Below are 21893 nucleotides of genomic sequence, written 5' to 3' on the forward strand. Positions count from 1 at the left end.
TACTGACTTCACCACTGGAGCTATCAGTTTGAACAAATAGCACTGACCTGTTATCCCCTCCAGCAGAAAAAAGTAACCAACCACTGAAAACAATAATAGACAAACCTCCTATACAATCTATACACACTACAAAGCTGCATCCTAAAAAACTGTCCAGGAGTATAGTGGGTGCACTAATTTCCAACCACTTACAAAATCTGAAAATCTTATTCAAGCAATTACATAGGAAAATCAACACTGTTGAAAGGAAATTACTGTCTGAGATCACAAAGATCAAAAGCGATTTATCTCAGATTGTAAAACTGCTCACAGAGTCACTATTGCTTTAAAAAACCTGTGGTGTAATTCATCCAAAGACTTGAACCGGTGGTTTAGTCTTGGACCACAGTCAACATGCAATGGCCAATGTCACTCCATCAGACCCAGCAGCCTCCTGCCGAGCAAAAGAGATTACTGACGGGTGTAAACGGCCTTCTTCCTTGCCGATTTTTTATTAAGGCATACACAACGACAATTAACAATATACATACAGATAATCACTCCTCCATTTTCCGACCATCAAGAAACTATCAGAGGCCCCTGCACTTATCATCCCAGGCAACCCCCTATATAATTGTTTTGAAAAACATGCCAGAGTTACTAGATGGGATTAAAGAGGATTGGGGAGGCCTGAAGAACAATGTTGTACATTGGTTTACCAAACATTGTCAATATAATTCTAACTCACTCTCCATGAGTGTCAATATGGTAAGAAGAGTGAACTGGGTGGGAAAATTTCTAAAATGCTGCCAAGGGGACTGCATTGTTGTAACCTTTTGTTTCCTAGAAATGGTAAGAGCACTGATTAGTGAACTTTGCATTAGTGAAGTAATGCCACTAAGACACCAAGTTGATGCTGTCACGGCAGTCCCTTTGGGGTTCTTTTATAAATCAGGTGTGGAGCAACTTATTCAGCCAGAGAACGGACCGCCTTCAGCAGGCTGGTATACCCCTTTCTCATTGACTACAAGATTCTCACCTCTTAGAGGATGCAGTGACCCTGATTTACAACACCAGGCCGTTGAATATAAATCTTGTGATAACAACAATGTAAAAAATCCTGCATACCTAATCAATCAAGAATTTGATTTAATCGATGTACTGCTGCATATAAACTTAGTGATGGTAACATAGAAAATTGCGGTTATAAAAAACAAGTTGAACTATGAAGCATGGTTTGAATCAATAAAAAATTATCAAATCATTTGTCTACAAGAAACCTGGCACACAGAACCTTTCCATATTGATGGTTTTTCCACTGTCATTACCCCAGCGTTTCCCTCATGGAATGGAAGGGCTAAAGGAGGACTTGCTGTTCTGGTTTCCTTCACATCCCCCCTGTTTTTAAAGAAAGTTTATGCTGACTCACAATTCTTTCAATTTTTGTGGTTTTTAACTTCCAAATATCAGTGCTTCTTAATGATTAAGGTTACAATGGCACTTGAGAAAGTGCTAGATTCATTTAGAAAACACATTAGAAGCGATTGTTTTGTTATTTGGGCTGGGGATTTTAATAGTAAAAAATGTGACATATTGGAAGGGGAACACTGTGGTTATGGAAATGAGTATGGTGAAATCTGTTACAACTTAGAACTATTGGAAGAGTCCACTGTAGAAGTTCAACCTCAGGTACCAACCTATGAAGGCCATAGATAGCACTCAACCATTGACCATAAATTGACCTCAGAGTCCGGACCAGGGCAGATAGTAAAACTGAAGGTGATAGAGAGTTCCTTTAGCGACCCTCACCCGCTATTCCTAACCCTTCAACTTAATACGATGCCCCAGGAGGAGGTTTGTTTCGCTCCCAATATTGTAACATAAGGAGAGTACGTCCTCAGTATCAAATGGTCAGGTGTTAATCCAATCGTCTTCATAGATAAAATAGTGCATGAATGTCAAAACTATATGGATATTTGTAAGAAGGGAGATTCTTATGACTTACACATCACCAGGGCTTTCTGTAATATTGCTTTTGCAATCTCAGGAGGCCTTAAAATTAAGAATAAAAAGAGAGTTTAAAAAAATGCTAGTTGGTTTGACTATCAAGGCACCAAAACCAACCAGGCCTTAAAAAATGCTTAAAACTTAGACCAAGAGATAGTGAATTAATAAAAACACAGAGGATGTTATATAAACAGACCCTCAATAGAAGGAAAAAAGAAATAGAAGATCAGGCTTTTTGAAAAATTAGCTCAAGCAGCTCACACACAGAACGCCCCTTTATTCTATAAAACACTCGACCACCTCAATTTTATGTGAAAGACCATTCTTCAGCAAAAATCGAGAGTCTGGTCCAGCCGTTGGACTGGTTAAAGTACTTTGGACAGATTTCTTATTTCAAATAATGAAATTGTTGTACTACCAACAATAGAGATTTATTGATTATGGATTCTCCTAACTTGAACCCTATTAGTCTGGATGAGGTTCCAGTTGCCCTAGATAGATGTGTACATGGGAAGGCATCTGGACCTGATGGGGTCCCTGTAGATATCTTTAAGACTGACGCAGATTTTTGGGCCCCAATCTCACAAAGAGTATGTAACGCTGCAGCGAGTGGCAATGTGTCCGCATCTTGGACAAAAAGTATCATAGTACTGATTTTTAAGAAGGGCGATAGAGGTGATGCCGGGTGCTATTGCCCTATTTTCCTTCTTGACACAACATCAAAATTGATGGGCAGAATCCTCCTGGAAAGACTGGAAATCAGGGCAATTGATAACTCGATTCTTACAGATTCCCAGTATGGATTGATAAGGTAGATGGGGAGCAGTGTATTAACCTTCAACTAATAATTAGTAAATACACAGCTGTAAATAAGGACCATTTGCACTTGTGTTTTGTCAAACTCACAAGTGCTTTTTATTTAATAAATCATGTAAAACTATGGCAGACTCTGGCAGCGATGGGCGCTCTAAGTGACATCATTGCCTATCTGTCACAAATATAAACGATTAACCATAAGACTTCGATATTGGTCTGGTGGAGAGTGCACTAACTTTTTTAGAGTAACACGTGGGATTAGGCAGGGTTGTGTCCTTGCCCCAGTCCTGTTTTCCCTATATATAAATGGAGTGAACGAATCCCTTCAAAAGTTAAAGGATGACACCCCTAGAGTTGGCAACCGCATCACCCCCACTATGCTATATGCGGATGATGCGGTCTGCTGCCCAGAACTGCTATTAAGCTTCAGTGCCTAATTGAGAAATTGGTGAATATATGCAGGAAAAGGATTTAATATTCAACCTAAAAAAACATTCACTGGTGGTCTGTGGAAAAGGGAAGCCACAGACTAGGAGTAGGACACATCATGTCAATGGTGTGGCCATTGCAGAAACACATTCATGTCTGTACTTAGGCCTGTTATTGACATCAAAGGGCACTGGGGATCCCACATTGACTCTTTCAAATTACAATTCATACGGAAAACAGAGGCCAGTTTCAGATTTTCCAAAAAAGGGGGAATAAGCCAATCAGGGAAATTTTGACCCTTTACAGGAGTAAGTGCCTTACTGCAACCTGTGATGGTGCTGCGCTTTGGGGAACAGCAAACCATGTTATCCTTGAGACCCAAGAAAGCATCTTCTTAAGAAGATTGCTAGCCGTCCCCAATTCTACCTCCAGATATATAATTTATAAGGAGATGACTGCTCCTTACATTAAAGACTATATTAGTTCAGCAGGCCTTACTTTCTGGTATGGGATCTGGAGTAAGGAGGGAACTAGATGTACGCAGGAAATTATCAAGGACTGCCTTACCCTTGGGCATGGTAAAATAATTCCTTGGCTGAAGTAAATTAATAATATTTTAAAACAATGTACAGAGAATATTGATTTTAATAATCCCAAACAAATCGTTGACTATGATAAAAAGGAATTAAAAACTGTGCTATTCGAATCGAGAGAATGTTGACGCAAACTCGAAACAGCTGACTAGGGCATACTGTGACTGGCCCATTGGTTCAGGGACACAGCGCTACCTACTCCAGGTCTAATAGCCTTCCCAACCAGGGGCAAGTGGAACCGAAATCTTCCAAAGTGCCCCTGCAATGGAAAATCGGACCAGACTACCTTACATTTCATCATATTTTGTGATTTTGATAGAGATATTAGGAAGAGCATTATACGCCCATTATTTTTAACGGACAAATTGTACTTTTATAAAATTGCCTTTGATTTTATCAGCAATCTAGAGACTGAGAAAGTTTGCAATGCGGTGGTGGTCTATACCCAAATGGCAATTAAAAGAAGAAACCTTAATACACATCTTGATGCTTCACTCTATGAAGAAAATAGACTATATACTGACTGGTTATGCCTGGGATGCTGTGTTCCTTACATTTTATATAGACTCGCATTTAGACACTTTGGGGCCGATTCCAATCCTGGAAAAAGGCTTTACAAATCGTTGTATGGAGCGTTTTTCCCATACGACTCGTACCCGGTAAACTTTTCTTACAACCTAGGAAGTACGATTCGTACAGAAATCTTCTTTCCATACAAATCGTACAAAAGACCATACGGCTAAAATAAACCAACGATTCTGATCCGGAACAGCTTGTACGCGACGTCTGTACGTATTTAAGCAGCAGTTTACGGCCCAGCAAGTACGATTCATCCCTACGGCACTCCGTACGGCTCTTTTCTTACAGGAGCCAAAAACAGCCGTAAAAGCAGAGTCCCCAGGGGTACTAGTTGTACAGACATACACCCCCGTGCGTTGTGTATGTACGGTGAGTACCCCCAGTGCGCATGTACTGTGCGTATCCCCCAGTGCGCATGTAATGTGCGTACCCCCAACATTGCATCCCCAACATCGCGTATGTACGCACCGTACATACGCGATGTTGGGGTACGCAATGTTGGGGTACACGATGTTGGGGTACGCGATTTTGGGGGTACACACAGTACATGCGCACTAGGGGTACGCACAGTACATGCGCACTGGGGGTACGCACCATACATACACAACGCACGGGGGTGTATGCCTGTACGACTCGTACCCCTGTACGACTCTCACCCCAGGAACAACTTTTCCCAGGATTCGAGTCGTACAAAGTTCGCTTCGTAGCGGGTAATGGCAATCCCCTTGTATGGGACGTTTTCCGTACAAATCGTAAATCGGAAAGCCGGTCCGGATCGTACTAGTACGGTCGGACTGTATTTTTACAATTTGTACGGCAAAGTGTCCGGGTCCGTCTCGTACAACTTTTTCTGATCCAATTTGTACGGATCGGGCCGATCCGTACAAATCGGCTCGGGATAAGTTGCATTTTTCCCGTACAACTCGTACTTCACGGGTCGGACGGGACTTGTACAATTTGTATGGAAAAATTTACCGATACGAGTCGTACAGGAAAAAAAAATACAGGATCGGAATCGGCACCTTTATGTACAAAATCACCCTTTCTCTTTACCATCTTCTGGATAAGTGATTATATTGTGCTTATTGTATTCTTTTTATCTATAGAATGCTTTCTTTTTAACTACTTATGTGTTTTATTGCATTGATTATAATGAATTGCGAAGAGGATTATCTTTTTAGAATGTTTTTATGGTTGTAATATTTTTAACCGAATAAAGCTGATTTGATTTGATTTGATTTATTGAAATGCTACTCAGATAATTCCAGATCATTTAATCAGGATAAACCAAGAACACTGGATACTCAAAATTACTGGGGAAAGTAGAGAAAATAGACAACAATCACAGAAAATAAAAGAGGAAGATAAATTAAAGTATATTGGTTCAACAAATCCATTACAAAATTAACCACCAAAGTCAAGCCCCAGATCATAGGGAGGGCCAAAATGGCTCCCCATCAGGACAGCCACTTCAGCAAGAAAAGTTAAGCTATATAGAGACCACAAAAATGAAGAACACATTGCAAGTGAAATGGGATACCTTCAACAGAGGGAATATCTTAAAGCTCTGCTCTCACCTGCCAGGTCTGGAGAAATTTAAATACAATTGACATCGAAGGTGTGGCTTTCTGAACCCAAAACAATGACGACAAACATTGGGCAACGAAAGTTACCTTCCTCAACTTGGAAATGGCAAAAGCCCTACGAAGAAACAAAAACCAATTGGCAGGCTGGGTTATCCAGATTAGAGAAGCAGTAACACCAAGGTACCCATCCTTCCTAAAAGAAAAAGTAATAATTGATAAAGTAAGCAAGGAAAACCTCCAAGGGGACAGTAGTTATAACAAAATGGCAAGACCCAGAGCAAACTCATCCTATAAGGTATCAGAAAAGGGTCAAGAACGTCAGGACTGAGAAAAGGATCCTTGCAAATTACAATGGATAAAGAAGGAGGCAGGAGTCAATGCACAATCCAATGGAAGAATCCTCAAGATTGGACCTCACTCTCCTTGGCTCTTGCCTCAAGTGCCTAACAATCAGACTATAAAAACAAAAAAGAGCTCCTCACCTCAAACCTAAAGATCTGTTCTTGAAGGTATGTGGGCTAAATAACGACAAAGTGAACATTTCATCAATACATCAACTGAGGAGCTGCAATGTCATTGCGCTACAAGAAACCTGGGACCTGAAATCAGTTCCCTGACTGGATTTCACAGTCTACGACTCAAACGCAACAGCATGTCTAACAATGGGCCACCCTTCCGGGGGATATCTATTTATGTGAAAAACAACTTGGCAGCACAAGTTACACATCAATCAACAAATCAGGCAATACCAGCCCGGAGATAAAAACAGTCAATCTAGGAAGTACCTATCTTCACCCAACAAGGGGAAAACGTGGTGTTACATTATGCAGCTTTCTCCCAGCAACGGGGGATGTCTCAGGCTAGTTTCCAGGGGACTTGTGGATAATAATGGGAGACCTCAATGCAACCCTTATGAAGACTGACTCCAACACCCTATTGTGACTAAGGATGACCAAGAGTGGGCTATACCGGAGATAAGAAGTCAGTACCAAAGGTCAGATAAGCACAGAGCAAGGCAATCAGCTCAGTTTCACCAACAAGGCCTATGTATCCTTAAATGGAAGATCGAAAATGGACTAGTCAGCAGTCTATACTCACACTTCATGCTTTAGAATAGCCACCTTGAATTTTATCTGGGTGTCGATTGCACACTTTCATACCAACTAAAAGTTTGCAATAACACCATCCATTGCCAGTGATCATGCAAACTTAACTTGTGAAATTCCAGCTCTACAGCTCCAGTGGCCCAAGGTCAGTCTCATTGGCAGTGAAGATAAATCAGAACCAGTAAAAAAAGTGAGCTGGTCACTAAATAGAGGCACTTGAGAGAAAAGTGGAGGAGTTTCTGGATAAATTACATCAAGTGCAAAATAAGGAAATTTCCAGAGTAGCATTGGAGCAAATTCTAGAAGAACTGAAGGAAAGTTTAACTGCCATGGCAAAGACAGGCATAGAGAAACCAATTACAAATGTCCATCAACTCACAGAATTCAAACACGCAATAGCAAATCTAAAGGGAACACTAAATAAGACCATTCGGAAGATTACCAAAGATAACCATGAAACCATGAAACCATAAACCATAGCAAACTGCCAGGAACATATAAAAACTAGATACACGTACAAGAAGAAGCTGGAAGATAGCGCTGGGAAGTAGCATGTGATATCCCAAAATCCAAGGATCAAAGAAAATTTTGGGTATGGATGAATAAATTCTTCAAGCCGAACCAACAGCCAACTGTAACAAACATTGCATCACCTGTTTGTGAAAGCTACATCGAAGCTCACTAAGTTGAACCCTACGGCACTGAAGATGTCAGAGATAACATCAGAAGAAGAAGCAGCGGTACGAAGGATCTAAAGGAGCACAATGGAGAAAGCGAACCATTAGAACCACCTGAAGGGATACTCCCAAAAAATACCAAGTGCCCAAGTAGCATATGCTATCAAACAGATGTGAGCAGGTGGCATGCCTGGAACAAATGGCATTCCAGCACAGGTGTACAAAGGAAAAGCGCTAAAATGGGCTTCAATAATGACCCCTATTTTTCAGGAAAGTCAATTCGGAGGAGGTATCGCTGCTAGCCCCGAGTCATAAAAAATGCTCCCGGTCAAGCGGAAAAATTACTGACTGATTGTCCTCTTGGACGTAGAGGGGAAGTGCTAAGCCAGCATATTATACCAAGATCTGAACCATTGGGAAGAAGAGAAAAAAATGATTCTCTATTCTCAAACAGGTTTTCAGAGGGGCAGCCACAACGATGAAAACCTGATCTTTATATCCCACCTGATAGAGGACACATTAACAAAAAAAGGGAAGGCTCTATACCTTGGGTACATTGACTTCAAAATGGCATTCTTTAGCGTGTCACGCACCAGACTGTGGAAAAAATTAAACAACTAGGGCATCCCATGGACTTTCCTAAATGCAGTTATCACCCTATACTCAGACAAGTGGGTGAAAATATAAGTCACCTCAGGCTGGGCTACTACCAACAAAATCAAAAGCAACTAGGGGCTAAAACAAGGCTGCATACTGTCCCCAATACTTTTCAACTTGAATTTGGCGGACCTCCCAGAATACCTATCACTAGAGAGAGCATTCCCACCAAAACTCTTGGGAACTCCAATTAAATTCTTATAGTATGCGGATGACACCATAGGAGGGCTTCAGAGGCTGCTGACGGCATTGGCATAGTACTGTGAAGAAAATGCGCTAAAAATAAATACAGAAAAATCTAAGGTTATGATAGTAACAAGACAAAGGGACAGGAAAGGTTTTTGGTACATAGAGGGGAAATCCATTGAACTAGTGACTACTTACAAGTACCTTGGCATCTGGCTGGACCTTAGTGGACGATTAGCAGCGCACATTATCGCACAGCAGGGGGCAGCGAATGCCGCCGAAGGAGCATTCTACAAAGTAAGAACATCGATGGGCACACCAGACTTGGCCCCCCTGCTTAAGGTAATAGACTTAAGATTTTTACCAACAGTGGCCTTTGGGGCAACAGTCTTTAGAGATAAATTGGCAGCCTGACTGGACAGAACACAGTCGTCCTGTTACTGTAGAGTGTCCTTGCTACCAACTCCACATCTCACACACAAATCCATATGGAATTCAAACTGACATCGCAGCAGTGGTTGCTAAAAAAAGCTATGTTTGTAGCCTATTCCTTAAATGCCAAGCAGGCCCAGGGGCATACTTTAAAGAGCCTCATTTGGTCACTAATAAAAAAAAACGCAATAAAATGGAATAAATTCCTAACGCACTGTGTTGAGATATTGGAGGCACAAGAAATTTGGGAAAGTTCACTACCTGCAGCTACTGCAGTAAAACTATTATTAAAACAAGCAACATTATTGATGACAGAACATGACGCACTGGCACTAAAGAATCAAAGTCATGGCAGCTGGGCGTCAAATCTCTACAATTGAGCGGCAAGGCTGTATTATCTCTCGACTCCCCTCAAGCCAATATTGAAGCTTCAACTAATGAGCTTACTTTTCGTCTTAGTTCCTTTGCTTGCATACAGGTATGGACAGAGCTATCGGGAGCCGAAGGTTACACAATGCTGCCTCTGTGAAAATGGGGAAGAATCATTAATTCATGTTTTGAGCATCTGAAAGAAATTGAGCGCCTAAAGTTAATTTTGGCTCTGCCCCATTTAGCGCTTCATAAATGTTCGGACCTGACACAATGCATTAGGAGAGCGTATGAGAGGCGACTCAGTGCAAATGGACGCACGTTTTATGAAATTTATAACAGCAGCAATAACCATGATGAAGTCTGAACACATCCCTCAATTTTAATGCTGCCTGTATACAAATTCCGATCACTTTCTTATAAATAATTAAGATTTTAAACTTATATTCCTTGTGAAAAACAGGACTACAAAGTGTCTGTAAGACAATTTCAATTTAATTTTTAAACTTATTTAGTCTTTTTTAAATGTAATCAATTGCAATGATTTTAAGTAATTGTGCAATAAAAATGTATCTATCTATTTTCTATGTAGTAAGTGAGTTATTGGTTAACAATATGCCCTGTAAATGTGGCCACCGTAGGAAGCAAAGAGATAGGCCTGCAGTTGGAAAGGATAGAGGGGTCGGCCTTGTATTTTTTCAAAAGTTATGTAATAAGACTTGGTTTATGAGAATTGGGACCATTCCCAGGGAAGAGACATGATGTATAATGTATGATATAATCAGCACTGGGGCAACTAGGGAGACCATCCTATTTAGTTGATACACTGGCCACGGGTCTAGTGGAGAGCCCAAGGAAATAGAAGTCAGTTTACCTGTTCTTGAATCAACAGCAGCTGGATCAAAGGTGGACTAGTCTGGGCTACTGGGACAATAATGAGTCAGGTGACATTCCTTCAGCCACACACAGTATTTAAGTTTAAAAATATTTTGATGGAAAAAGTCTGATAAATTAATATTGCACTTTTGTGTTGGCTCAATATGTGAGTGATCTCCCCTTGGCAGAAGGCATACTGCAGCACTCTGGCGTCTCATGTGTGGTTCACTTGCAGTGTACTTCACTGGTTCTTTTCCTACCATTCCAAAAGGCAACAATTTGTTCACACATGGTATTCATGATTCCTGTTTCCTGTGGTATCTCTAAGGGTACCATACTGTATCTTGTCATCTTCAACTTGATGGAAATGCTTGGTGCTGTACGCTCAGATAACAGGGTCAGGGTTCATCAGTATGCCAATGATTCACAACTCTGCTTGAAAGTAGCCTCTGCTTCAAAAATCCAGTACCTCACAGCCTGCCTACAAATCATCTGGACCTGGATGTCCAGCATCTGACTGGAGCTCAACCCTACCAAGACATAATTTATGTTATTTCCAAGAAAAGTAGACAAGAAATCATGCATACCTGTCTCAATTGCATGACTTTCGATAAGTCTTGAAGGCTTCAATCCTCAAATTTCGCTGAAATCTAAGTCACTTGGATTCACCTACAATACCAACATCAACCCTACAGTGGCCAAAAATATGGCAGCCCGGTACCATCTCTCTCTTCCCAAAAAAGTGAAAGTGTTTCCTCCAGAAAGTGACGTCAGAACTACTGTTCAAGCCACCACAGTGATTCTTGTTGGTGGGAACCCCTTGCTCCATGTACACTGGCAGCACTTAATTGCAGGAAAAGACAAGTAAGAGCAGTTCCTCTAAATGGCCAATTTGGAAAAAATAGTAGTGATTACTCTGATCTGAGAAGGGAAAGTTCAAATTCAGATCTTGTTGCCCTCACACACCTGTTAGGGTGTCATGCTTCATCATTGGGCGTGCTCCTCGTCGGACCGGCGCTGCAATGTCCGACGGGCCTGGTGGCATCTTTATCGGAGATCTTTTGATCTGAGTACGCCGTTTTGTGTGAAGACCATGTGAATGATTGTGGAGGGTAATAGCTCCTAAGAATGTGGGGATTCAAAAAAGATTAAAATAGGCCCTGGCCCCTCGGTAGTTTTAATAAGGTTAGGTAGGGCTGGGACTAGGTAAAACCAGGGAGGCTACTTAGGTGATTCAAGGTATCAGGGTAGCCTATAGTTGACAGGGGTCAACATGTTTCGTGTCACAGATGCTCAAGTTCGAGCGACACTTCTTCAGGACCGTGGGACCAATAATAAGTACGTATACCTCAGTTTCTTATAACGGGGTATTGGAGGTCAACCACATAAAAGCTGGACCTACGTATGGTACAGAATAAATGGCTCCGCCTCAGAATGAGGGGTTCAGAGCTTCATAGGTAAAGGAGTAGCAACCGGACCACTGGAACGGTCCCACCAAACGCTGGCGGGGGGCAGGCCAAAACAGGACGTGTCTGCTCCTCACCTGAATATTGAGCACTTAATTGCATCCTACATACTGTAGCCCATCTCATCCAGTGCCGGAAGGAATATGATAACATTACCGTCATGAAATTATATTGACTCCCCTTGCCATCCCACACCATCCTCTAAACCAGCTGCATCATTTGCGTAGCCATGAAAACCAACACCCTGCTTACCTTATAGACAATCTCACCATCTCTGGTGGCTCTTGTGACATCCATAGCCAGGTCACCATCAGACAGCAGACAAAGAAATGTAATTAAAAAAAAAAAAATAGCAGGCCTTTTCCATCCTATGCACCCAGGATCTGGAACAATATCTACATACCCATCAGGACCTTCCCAATATTGCTCCAAATTAGAAAAGATTTGTAGATACACCTCTTTAAAGAACACTATATCATCAGGCATTAACAGTCCATAAAACAGCTACCTCTCCTATTATTGACTTTATAATGGTGTTTGATCGCGCACAGTGCTCCAATGACCTCGGCTAGGTTCACATATAGGAACACCAAATACAAATACTAGTGAAAATTACCAATTGTTTTCAGTATTGGTGAGTTTTGAATGCTGTCACTTCTTGGGAGGATATCTTTTTCACTTCAATTCCATGCTTTTCAACAGCTGTTTTTTTTAAAAAGAGAAAACAACAGGCTATGGTGATTTCATAGTTCATTTAGGCCAGTAAGCAACCCTATACTGAGCTGCAGGAGTTAATGCTTTCAAGTTAGATAGTGAAGGTATCCCTTCCTGGTTTTTTAATACTGCACCTACACTGGCTACTCTGTTGCAGACGCAGTCTTAGGCCATTCTTATATGTCTCATATGTTGAATTAAGACCATTAGATTTAGGGTTTTAGCAGATCTTATAAACCAGCACAACATAGTTTTTCTCCATTTCAAGGTTCACATGTAAATATTACTTTAGGGATGGAGCATTTTTTCTATTCAATGACAAGTCTTTCTCTAAAAGTGGGAAGAAAATGAAGTTATCTAGGTGGGGTATGTTTTCTTTAAGGTGGGTTGATTCAAAATATTGAGTGAATTTCATGTGCCTTATATAACAGATGCAGGCTGGGCCCATTTTGAATATAGTCAATTGTTCAGTTCGTTTACTACCTTGGTGAGGATAGAAATCTTCGACATGGGTGGTTTTGTCACCACTTTATATACTCTGACCACAAGTTGAGTTGGTGTCTGTCAGTATGTGTGTGTGTTTGCATGTGTGTGTGTGTGTGTGTGTGTGTGTGTGTGTTTGTGTGTGTGTCTGCTTTCTGTATTTTAGGCATCCATCTTTCCTAAAATATTTTGAGCGAAAAGGCAAGATTGGAGTAGTGTTGAGTAGCGATGGCGCAGCAATATGATATTGACAGCTTTTAGAGGATCCAAACTATGACTCATGCAATTTTACAGCGTGTAGATTCTGTTTCATTTACCTTAACCATTGCAGAGATTGCGTCCAGCATCTTCTCAGATCTCGTCATAATCTGCCAATTATCCATCCTTATTGGCAGTCAGGGTCGGACTGGCCTTGAGAGCAAACCGGTAAAGCCAGAGAGGCAGGTCTGACAGGTCAGTGTAGGGTCTTTTTAGGTCTCGCATAAAGCAGCGCATGCGCTGCCTCTGCGAGGCATCAAGTAATAAGTATTACTACTGAAACTCCACCCATTGCATCTCACTTTGTTTTGTCACTTGCCATTGGTTACATCTGGCATTGCTCTGTTTATGTAGCTCATTCATTGGCTGGAGGTCCGAAACGTCACTTCCGTTTTGCTTCCCTTGTGCAGGAAGCAGCACTGACCAACTACAGTTTAGTTCCGCTGCTCCGCATTATCTACTCAATTTGGGATTACTTCCTTGTTTATTTTCAACCGCCGTTCACCACTAGCTGCTGAGTTTGGAAGTGTTGGCATTTACTTTTCCTGTTCCGCCCCCCTCCCGTTGGTCGTGTTATCCATCCTCCCGCCCTCTTTCCCGTTGTCAGTGTCACCGTTCCCTTTGTTCCCGCCCCCCTCCCGCTGTCTGTTTCCCTGTTCACTTTGTTCCGCCCCCCTCCCGTTGAGTGTGTTCTCCATCCTCCCGCCCCTTTCCCATTGTCAGTGCCCCCGTTCCCTTTGTTCCCGCCCCCTCCCGCTGTCTGTTTCCCCGTTCCCTTTGTTCCCGCCCCCTCCCGCTTTCCGTTTCTCCGTTCACTTTGTTCCGCCCCCCCTCCCGTTGAGTGTGTTCTCCATCCTCCCGTCCCTTTCCCATTGTCAGTGCCCCCGTTCCCTTTGTTCCCGCCCCCTCCCGCTGTCTGTTTCCCCGTTCCCTTTGTTCCCGCCCCCCTCCCGCTGTCCGTTGTTTGGCAGCTTGTGGCAGTCATGGAGGCGCGCGCTTGTTTTTTTATGGCCTCAGCGTATTGCGGCTGTTTTAGGTTAGGGACTCCATGCCGCTCCGGCAGAGGCTGAGTTACTCCACCGGCCACTTCCTGAATAACCTGTGCCCTTCCATGTGGTTCACCTACTTTCTGCTCTACTACCACTTGGTGCTGGGCTTCAACACCACCTACGCGTGGGTCCTCCTCCTCCTGGGCCAGGTGGCCGCCGGCATCTGCACCCCTCTCGTGGGCTACGAGGCAGAGAGTTTCCCCGGGTGCAGCCGGTACTGCCGCCGAAAATTCTGGCACGTGGTCGGTAAGTTTGTCGTTTTGCCATTTGTGTAGTGGTGTACATCTTTCAGTGTCAATTGTGAGTACCTCCGATACCCAAAGTCTAAACAAATCGAAGTAAATCATAATGTTAATTTGTTTTCTGGGCGGGTCTGGAAAGGACGTTGTCTTTAAACCTGCCTGCCTGTTTCATTTAGGGATTTATTCCATTCTAGCCCATACCTTTAGGCTTTCAAATTAACAGTAGCTTTCAGTTTTAATGATTTGTGTTTGCCCTAACACCAACAGCAAAAGCCAAAACCAGCTTCCTGCCGTTCCCGCCCCCACCTTCCTTTCTATGCCCTCTCGTGCCTACTGTCCATTCCCTACTCCCAGTGCCCCGTTCCCCTGCTCTGCCCAGGTCCTTGCTCTCTGCTCTCTCTTCTCCCTTCCCCCCCCCCCCGTTTCCGGCTTTCCCATATCGGACGGTGTGTCCAAAAATATTAAGTTTTCCAAACTTATCGCTGCCTCCAAACCACTCTTGCCAGGGGCTGTGTTTTTTTGTCTTTTCTAACTTTTGTGGGGTTAGCGGAGGCGTGTCATTACTTAATGGTGTCTGCTGAGTTATAACTGCTCTCAATTGTGGAAAAGTGCTGCTGTATGTGTGAGAACATGGGCTTATTTGCTGTATGTAATACTGTCGGGATGCTCTGCTTGCTCTTGGTAATGTGAGAGGGATTTGCCTGTGTCTATCAAAGAAGGTGGTTCATATGTATGTGAGGGACATCCTGCTTGCTCCTTGATCTTGGGTGTCTGTGTGTTTTTCTTCTTCTTATCTGAGGGAGGCTGTAATATCAGATCATGTTTCAGCAGCGCTGCTTCCCCCATCAGTGTCCAGCTGCCCCTCTGGAGGCTTGCCTCTCACAGTTCAAGGACCCCCACACCCAACAACAGTAATACATGAGTATTTTGCACTCTGTGCATGTTTTACTTAAAGCTTTTCAACTTCTAAAAAAGGTCATTTAGCCCAATAGACTCGGTGCCAGTGCTCCATAAAAACCTCTGTAGGCAGCTGCCTCAGGGTACCACCTCAAAGGGCAAATGCAGAGCGCCAGACTGCAATGAAGAATTTTAAAAATTGCCCTACGTCTTTGGAAGAGTGAGCGCCCAAGTGGCAAACTAAACATTTTGCCGGTAGTTCTGGAAATACTTGCGGCAAGCGGACCAGATTGCACGTACCAGGGCCCATTTTACCCAGGCCAAAGTTAAATGAAGTTAAGCAGCTGAGAGGGAGAGAAGGAGGCGCCCTGTCCAGTGATACCTAGCTTTGTGGTATATTGCATCTGAGTTTGATATGTATTCAGTGTTCTGTCTAATGTGTTCTGTTGGTGGCAGGCGCGCAACACCCATTGGGCTTACCGGGCTTCAGCACCCCACCCCCCCCCTGTCGTGTGTGTCAGCCCAGCTGAGACAGCCTCGCGGGCTGGCGCCCGTCTAATTGCAGCCGGATCCGAGTACTTCACAGGTCTTTAAAAGACCATTTACTCGTTAATGAGGCTTTTGTGTTTTCACCCCTTCTTACAGCCACTCTGCCTATGGCTGGAAGACTTAGCCCCCCCCCCCCCCGAAATCTTGTCCAGTCCCCCCCCCCCCCCCGAAATGTGGCTCTAGTTGCCCGCATGGTTGGTGGTGTTTGCTGCCTAAAAGAACAGTTGTGCCAGCCTCAACTTAAAAGTAATAGTATCAACCCTAACACCTTCATGACTTGTACACACAAGTGCAGGTGCTGTATTTGTGCAGTTGTGTACCATTTATGCCACTGTTTCCCAAACTGTGAGTCGCGGCCCACTGGTGGGTTGCAAGCTGGTTTTTGTTGGTTAACAAAAGTCCAGCAAAAAATAAAGATGTATTAACATTTGGTGCCCCACCACCCCAAAATTTGTGTCTATTTGCGCCTCTGACTCCGAGTGTCCCACAAAAGGGTGTAAAGTGAACGGGAATTATCCAATGCAAATAAAAACCACTAATTATTTGGGAGACTCGGCAGGAACTGGTCTTTGGAAGAAGGGTCAGCGTTTAAGTTAGTATTTCACTATGCTGGATATTTATTGCCATCACATGAGCAAAGTAAAAAAAAAGCATTTGCAATGCAATAGGTCTCACATTGACACAAGTTTCAGCTATTGCTATTATAAATGACTGCGTTTTATTTATGTATTTTTATTAAAAACAAAAAAAAGGCATTGTCATTTACAATGCGAGAGTTTAAGCTATTGGCATTGTAAATGACAATGCCGTTTATTTATCTGTTTTCAAAACCAACACATAGATAAAAGTTTTGTCATTTACAATGCCAATAACTCAAACTTTTGCAAATGCGAGACCTATTGCATTGCAAATGCTTGTTTACTTAGCTGTTGGTGTGCATGTTTCATGGTCTGAGTGGCCAATTTTTACTGCTGATTTCCCTGCTATTATCACAAACATTGCCTACAAGAAGCACACATCCATGCAGTTTTCAATACCTTGCAAAACACTTACACGTCAAGTCTTTACAAGTTCAAAACTGCCCTAATTTTTAAACATGGACTACTTTGTTACCTATCTGAATAACTAATTGGGGCCTGTTAAAAATGGCATTCCTGGTTAGCAGAGGTATGCACCCAAGCCAGGCAGGAACCACCACCCTAGTCAAGGTAAGCTAGATATGCACTTAAAGATAACGTGTACTCACCCTCTGTGAGATTGGCTAACACACACACACCAACACAATGAAAACACGAGAAAAAGAATCTGCACAGGTTTAGAAAACTAAAGAATTTTTATCTGAGCAAAACAAGATGAAAATGACAAAAATACAATTAGTAGAAGTCAAGATATACATTTTTAAAGATTAAATGCAAAAACAGTGCTTAGAAGTCACTTGCTGTGAAAAGGTTACTTGAGATCATGAGAGACCGGTGAAAATCCAAGTTTCAGGCCGATGGCGATGGAGGGCAGGCAAGCTGCAGGACCCATGCAAGGCCTGCTGAAAAAGTAACTTGGATGGAGCAAACCGTCGACCCTGGGGGCATGGTGCAGCGATCTTTTCCACACAGTCAGATCACTGCTTCATCATCAAGCTTCACTTAGATGGGCAACGCATCATCGTCGAGCCACTCGGAGCATTATCATCGGGCAGCACAGACTGTAGAACCACAGCCATAGAACAGCCCCTGCATCGGTGTCAAAGGGCAATTTGTGGGTTTCGATCTGCACAAAGGTAATGATGCATCGATTTTGTAGAAAAGCAGCTGCAGAACCCAATTCTGAGGCCCATAACTGGATAGGGAACTCAGGAAAGGGTAGGACTCACTGATGGCAGAGTCCAGCAGCAACAGCAGAATTGCAGGAAGGCTTTTGTATCCCTGAAAATAGGAGACAAGCCAGCAACCCCATGGCGATTCCTTGGAGGGAAGGCAGAGTCCAGCTCTCCCTCAGCAGAGCCAGAGGGAAGCAGACAGCAGAGCAACAAGCAAAAAAGCAGTACTGCTAGAAAAGCAGTCCAGTTGAATCCTTTAAGTACCACAGCAGTTCTTCTGACAGAGGTTCAGTTCAAGATCCTGGGGTGTCTGATTTCCTCGGGTCAGAGGCACAGTATTTATACCCAAAAGTGCCTTTGATGTAGGGGATGACTTCAAAGTGGCTCTCTGGAGTGTGCAGAGTGCACAAAGATCCCTGTCTGCTAGGCTTTCTGTGGGGGAGAAATCAGTGCTTTGTGTGTGGGCAGGACACCACCTATTGAAGTATAAATGTCAGTCCCTCCGATTCCTCCCTGCCCCAGAAGACCCATCAGAATGCATATGAATGCAGATGAGTGCTCAGAATGTAAATGAGCCTCACCTTCCTGTGTTTGTAGCTGTCTAGAGGGAATGCACAAAGTGCAGCTATCACCCACCTTAGATGTGTATTGGAGACAGGCTGTCAGGCACATAGAGTCATAAGGTCATAGAAATGTCCACTTTCTAAAAGTGTCAATTCTAACCCAGTAATGTTAAATCTAACTTCACCAGTAAGGAGGATTTATCATTAGTATTGCCCAAATATGAAACATGAAAAGTCTACTTCTCTCTGATCAAGAATTACAGCTTAAAAGTGTATTAACCCCTTCAGTGCCACGCCCTTTCCCCCTCCTGTGCCGGGCGTTGCACTAGTGGGTGGGGTTCATGGCGAGATAGTCTCGTCATGGGCACAGCGCAACCGTGCTCCATGACGAGACTATCTCGTCATGGGCACTGAAGAGGTTAAGGAATTTCAAATCCTGGCCTATGAAAAGGTAGGCCTCAACGTAATAAAAAACGAAATAGACTGTTTGTCACTACCAGGACATGCAAAACATAAACAAACATTTCCTACCTTTTACATACATAACATCCTGCCCTTAGGGATGACTTATATGTAGTAAAAGGGGAGTTTAAGGCTTGGCAAATAGCTTTAAAAGCCAAGTCGAAGTGGCAGTAAACTGCACACACCGGCACTACAGTGGCAGGCCTGAAACAAGTTTGAAAGTGCTGCTGACCACCAGTACAGGCTCTGGGTATATAGTATATAACTTTACAAGGGACTTATCAGTAGAACATATATGCCAATCAGGGATACACCAATTTCATCATGTTTTAGAGGAGAAGCACATGCATGTTAGCACTGGTCAGCAGTGGTAAACTGCTCAGAGTCATAAGGCCAACAAAAAGAATTAGCAAAAAATGGGAAGCAAAAGGCAAAATGTCTGCGGAAAGACCACCCTAAGGATGATAGTTCTAACAGGTCCACTTTCATTTTGGTGCATGGGAATATTTCCCGTACTGTCACTCTATTTTCTATAGTTTATTTTATCTGTGATTTATTATTCAGTCCAATAAGTGTTGACCCAGCAACTGGAGATCTGGGCATCTCTGATCAATGTGCTGCACAATATACAGAATGGATAGAAAGCTGCTCTTCATTGCCATGCTCCTGGCCCCTTCAGCAATTACCACACACTGAATATAATGGTCCAGAGCTGCCTGCAAATAAAGAATAACATATGTGGGAATAATTGTACTGTTTAATTTCTAATTTATTTCATTTAAATAAACCGACATGCATTCTATGTATTTATGAGTGTCGGGCTCTATATATTAAAACAAACTTATATTGGGTTCAATATGACTTCAGATTTGTAGTTATCTGTGCATGTATTGCTGTTGTCTTATACAAAATGATTTCTTTGTAAAATTTTGAAACTATCCAAGCACCTTAAAAACATTATCATTGTGTGTTAGTCCTGATGACTGAAGATCGCCTCAGCTGTGTTTACGCTCACAGTGAATGAACATTTATTTTACACAGATACATAGATCTGAAAGTCTGAGATTTTGAATTCTGTTTGAAAATTGTTCTTGTTCCAAGATATTTTCATGGACCTGGTCTAATATCTAGTATTTTATAGTATATTTCTGCGCCAGTGCCTTTTCTCTAGCTCTCAACCCATCTACTCGTGTTTTATACATTACTCCCATTATGGTGAACTATTTATGTCATCAATTTGAGCTTACGTCCGAATTCATCCCAGACCGAGACAGAGGCAGCATTGAATTTAACATATTTCATTTAAGCATGGAATCCCGGCGTGTTTGCCTATTGCGCGTAATGCACGTTGCAGACGGAGAAAGAACCCTTCATGCAGCACCATTGTTACAGGTTGCGTCAGCCCCACGCAGGAAAGGCTGCTGGCGGCGAGGGGCGAAGAAAGAACTCGGCTGAGCGCTCCGCGGCTCTCCAGATGGAGCCACCGTCTCTGCGTCCATTACTGCGTCCTTCTGGAGGGCCAGCCTGTTCCGCTGGGCTGTAGATCACAAAATAATTGCCAATTCCCGAGCATTCTAAAAGCATATGTTGTGCATTTTGAGGACAGCGTATTCTTGGACTTACTGCAAGCCTTGTTTTCCACTTCACGCTCACAATTGTGGAAACTGAAACCGCCGCAGGCGCAGAATATGAGAAACCTATTTCACTATTTATTGATGGTAGGGTGATAGCGTCAAAATATAAGTCGCACGGCGTCCCAACAGCTGTTGTAACTCCGTCACAAAACCACCCATGTCAATACGACTATACTTCAACAAGCCCTTTGAATGCCCAGTTGCACTATCTCTAGATCGATAATGCCTATATTTGGCTTCTCACCATGGTCTAACACTAACGACTTCCTGCTCCATTGCAGCAGCAGCGTCCAGTTGTTCTTTTCAGTAGCAGATGGCGGGCTACTGAAGCAAGACCCCTCCATATGCAATTAAATCGCAACCCTCTGCAAAGCTTTACTTTTGATTGTACCAAAGTTTCGAAAAAATATAGCACTGGCTACTGAAAATGTTCACATACTCATATTTCTTTATGACAAATGCCCCTGTAAGAGATGGATTAATATTGCTTTTCGACACTGAGATCTCTGTTTAATAATAGTGTTTCATTTCTTTCTGGTCAGACCTTGCTAGCACTAAGATAGACGATGGATACGATGTTGAGTCATGTGCTCCCCCCCCCTACCCATGAGATTCTCCCCCGTAAGCAATGTGTACTGCACTTCTGTGACCTTCTTTCAATGCATCATAAAGATGAAAATGGAAAAAAGCTTGTGCAATTGGTGTCAGATATTTTTTAAGTTCAATGATATACAAATCTGCACTGGACAACATAGACAAAACATTTTGAAGGAAGGAAGGAAGAGGAGAGAACTAAAGTTCTATTGAAGGTTGCGGTGAGCTCCGCATTTTTGAATGGGTCAAAGTGATGACTAGTGCGTTTTGGGAAAAACTGATCACTAAAGACCTGTTTTAGAATTTGGTGGATAGGTTACTCTGTCAGAACATGAAGGATATCTTGTCTGATTTAGTAAAGGTGCCTTAGGATATAAGACACTTATGATATTGCAGAGAGGATAACCGTCATTGTACGATGGAGTAAGCCATCAGCCAAACTCTATATCAGTCCCTTTATGTTTCATTGATAATGAAGGAGGAGGCAAGGCTAAATATGCTTGCAGGGGGTACGCAACAGCCTTCTGATAGTAATAGGGTTCAATGCGGTCTGCGGCAACAGTTTTAGTGGCCCGTAGATCTTCTCAATTAATGCACAACGAAAGACACCTTCTGAGGCAATCCATGTAGGAAATATGCCTTTTCTGCATGATCACCCAAGATTTTTCCCCTTTTGGTGGACCCTATATTTTTGGTGTCTTTAAAACTCTGTGCACTTTACCCCTGCTAAACACAGTAAAAGGGCCTGTGCTCCTCCATTCAACATGATGAAATTGGCACACTCCCAATTGGTATAAGTGATACACCAATAAGTACCTAATTTATGATACAAAGTGTAAACAGGGCCTGAAAAATAAATATCACTAGTGAACTGCAG

Source organism: Triturus cristatus, chromosome 4_2 (genome assembly GCF_964204655.1).
Source record: "Triturus cristatus chromosome 4_2, aTriCri1.1, whole genome shotgun sequence".
Lineage (NCBI taxonomy): Eukaryota > Metazoa > Chordata > Amphibia > Caudata > Salamandridae > Triturus > Triturus cristatus.